This window comes from Doryrhamphus excisus, chromosome 2 (assembly GCF_030265055.1).
Source record: "Doryrhamphus excisus isolate RoL2022-K1 chromosome 2, RoL_Dexc_1.0, whole genome shotgun sequence".
Taxonomy (NCBI): Eukaryota; Metazoa; Chordata; class Actinopteri; order Syngnathiformes; family Syngnathidae; genus Doryrhamphus; species Doryrhamphus excisus.
This window is the reverse complement of record NC_080467.1, coordinates 22,955,225-22,957,724: the sequence shown is the minus strand read 5'-3', so window position 1 is coordinate 22,957,724 and position 2,500 is coordinate 22,955,225. Positions and strand designations below refer to the sequence as shown.

The window sequence follows — 2,500 nt, the reverse complement described above, 5'->3', positions numbered from 1 at the left end:
TTGACACTTTTTGCTGGAGTCTAGTTTGGCCTGCGTCGCCTTCAAATAGGATCTTTTCAGTTGACCTTGCAGCTTACGGCCATACTACCCTGAAAGCGCCCGATCTCGGGAGCTAAGCAGGGGCGGGCCTGGTTAGTACTTGGATGGGAGACCTCCTGGGAATACCAGGTGCTGTAAGCTTTTTATTGTTTCTGCTCTTGCCTGACAGCAGAGGGCGCTGTTTGACACTTTTTGCTGTAGTCTAGTTTAGCCTGCGTCACCTTCAAATAGGATCTTTTTAGTCGACCTGGCAGCTTACGGCCATACTACCCTGAAAACGCCCGATCTCGTCAGATCTCGGAAGCTAAGCAGGGGCGGGCCTGATTAGTACTTGGATGGGAGACCGCCTGGGAATACCAGGTGCTGCAAGCCTTTATGGTTTCTGCTCTTGCCTGACAGCAGGGGGCGCTGTTTGACACTTTTTGCTGGAGTCTAGTTTGGCCTGCGTCGCCTTCAAATAAGATCTTTTCAGTAGTGCTGGCAGCTTACGGCTATATTACCCTGAAAACGCCCGATCTCGGAAGCTAAGCAGGGGCGGGCCTGGTTAGTACTTGGATGGGAGACCGCCTGGGAATACCAGGTGCTGTAAGCTTTTTATGGTTTCTGCTCTTGCCTGACAGCAGAGGGCGCTGTTTGACACTTTTTGCTGGAGTCTAGTTTGGCCTGCGTCGCCTTCAAATAGGATCTTTTCAGTTGCCCTGGCAGCTTACGGCCATACTACCCTGAAAATGCCCGATCTCGGAAACTAAGCAGGGGCGAGCCTGGTTAGTACTTGGATGGGAGACCGCCTGGGAATACCAGGTGCTGTAAGCCTTTATGGTTTCTGCTCTTGCCTGACAGCAGAGGGCGCTGTTTGACACTTTTTGCTGGAGTCTAGTTTGGCCTGCGTCGCCTTCAAATAAGATCTTTTCAGTAGTCCTGGCAGCTTACGGCCATACTACCCTGAAAACGCCCGATCTCGGAAGCTAAGCAGGGGCGGGCCTGGTTAGTACTTGGATGGGAGACCGCCTGGGAATACCAGGTGCTGTAAGCTTTTTATGGTCCCTGCTCTTGCCTGACAGCAGAGGGCGCTGTTTGACACTTTTTGCTGGAGTCTAGTTTGGCCTGCGTCACCTTCAAATAGGATCTTTTCAGTCGACCTTGCAGCTTACGGCCATACTACCCTGAAAGCGCCCGATCTCGGGAGCTAAGCAGGGGCGGGCCTGGTTAGTACTTGGATGGGAGACCGCCGGGGAATACCAGGTGCTGTAAGCTTTTTATGGTTTCTGCTCTTGCCTGACACCAGAGGGCGCTGTTTGACACTTTTTGCTGTAGTCTAGTTTGGCCTGCGTCACCTTCAAATAGGATCTTTTTAGTCGACCTGGCAGCTTACGGCCATACTACCCTGAAAACGCCCGATCTCGTCAGATCTCGGAAGCTAAGCAGGGGCGGGCCTGGTTAGTACTTGGATGGGAGACCGCCTGGGAATACCAGGTGCTGTAAGCTTTTTATGGTTTCTGCTCTTGCCTGACAGCAGAGGGCGCTGTTTGACACTTTTTGCTGGAGTCTAGTTTGCCCTGCATCGCCTTCAAATAGGATCTTTTCAGTTGACCTGGCAGCTTACGGCCATACTACCCTGAAAACGCCCGATCTCGGAAGTTAAGCAGGGGCGGGCCTGGTTAGTACTTGGATGGGAGACCGCCTGGGAATACCAGGTGCTGTAAGCTTTTTATGGTTTCTGCTCTTGCCTGACAGCAGAGGGCGCTGTTTGACACTTTTTGCTGGAGTCTAGTTTGGCCTGCATCGCCTTCAAATAGGATCTTTTCAGTTGACCTGGCAGCTTACAACCATACTACCCTCAAAACGCCCGATCTCGTCCGATCTTGGAAGCTAAGCATGGTTAGTACTTGGGCAGTTAGTTGCCCTGGCAGCTTACAGCCATACTACCCTGAAAACGTCCGATCTCGTCCGATCTCGGAAGCTAAGCAGGGGTGGGCCTGGTTAGTACTTGGATGGGAGACCGCCTGGGAATACCAGGTGCTGTAAGCTTTTTATGGTTTCTGCTCTTGCCTGACAGCAGAGGGCGCTGTTTGACACTTTTTGCTGGAGTCTAGTTTGGCCTGCGTCGCCTTCAAATAGGATCTTTTTAGTCGACCTGGCAGCTTACGGCCATACTACCCTGAAAACGCCCGATCTCGTCCGATCTCGGAAGCTAAGCAGTGGCGGGCCTGGTTAGTACTTGGATGGGAGACTGCCTCGGAATACCAGGTGCTGTAAGCCTTTATGGTTTCTGCTCTTGCCTGACAGCAGAGGGCGCTGTTTGACACTTTTTGCTGGAGTCTAGTTTGGCCTGCGTCGCCTTCAAATAGGATCTTTTCAGTTGACCTGGCAGCTTACGGCCATACTACACTGAAAGTGCCCGATCTCGGAAGCTAAGCAGGGGCGGGCCTTGGTTAGTACTTGGATGGGAGACCGCCTGGGA

The 2,500-nt window shown here is 52.5% G+C and overlaps 4 non-coding genes and 7 pseudogenes across 4 annotated transcripts; all 11 read left to right on the top strand.

Annotated features, from left to right (window-relative positions):
• Positions 1-71: 71 nt before the first annotated feature.
• LOC131122638 (5S ribosomal RNA) lies at positions 72-180 on the top strand (annotated as a pseudogene).
• A 112-nt stretch (positions 181-292) lies between these two features.
• Positions 293-411, top strand: LOC131120590 (5S ribosomal RNA). Its single transcript, XR_009127140.1, has one exon. It is a non-coding gene; the product is annotated as a 5S ribosomal RNA (ribosomal RNA).
• Positions 412-522: 111 nt separating this feature from the next.
• Positions 523-631, top strand: LOC131123079 (5S ribosomal RNA; annotated as a pseudogene).
• A 112-nt stretch (positions 632-743) lies between these two features.
• LOC131123331 (5S ribosomal RNA) lies at positions 744-852 on the top strand (annotated as a pseudogene).
• A 111-nt stretch (positions 853-963) lies between these two features.
• Positions 964-1,072, top strand: LOC131122370 (5S ribosomal RNA; annotated as a pseudogene).
• Positions 1,073-1,184: 112 nt separating this feature from the next.
• Positions 1,185-1,293, top strand: LOC131123200 (5S ribosomal RNA; annotated as a pseudogene).
• A 112-nt stretch (positions 1,294-1,405) lies between these two features.
• LOC131122932 (5S ribosomal RNA) lies at positions 1,406-1,524 on the top strand. Its single transcript, XR_009128670.1, has one exon. It is a non-coding gene; the product is annotated as a 5S ribosomal RNA (ribosomal RNA).
• Positions 1,525-1,636: 112 nt separating this feature from the next.
• On the top strand, positions 1,637-1,745 carry LOC131122095 (5S ribosomal RNA; annotated as a pseudogene).
• A 203-nt stretch (positions 1,746-1,948) lies between these two features.
• On the top strand, positions 1,949-2,067 carry LOC131120099 (5S ribosomal RNA). Its single transcript, XR_009126661.1, has one exon. It is a non-coding gene; the product is annotated as a 5S ribosomal RNA (ribosomal RNA).
• A 112-nt stretch (positions 2,068-2,179) lies between these two features.
• LOC131121485 (5S ribosomal RNA) lies at positions 2,180-2,298 on the top strand. Its single transcript, XR_009127993.1, has one exon. It is a non-coding gene; the product is annotated as a 5S ribosomal RNA (ribosomal RNA).
• Positions 2,299-2,409: 111 nt separating this feature from the next.
• Positions 2,410-2,500, top strand: part of LOC131123959 (5S ribosomal RNA) — a 110-nt pseudogene continuing 19 nt past the window's right edge.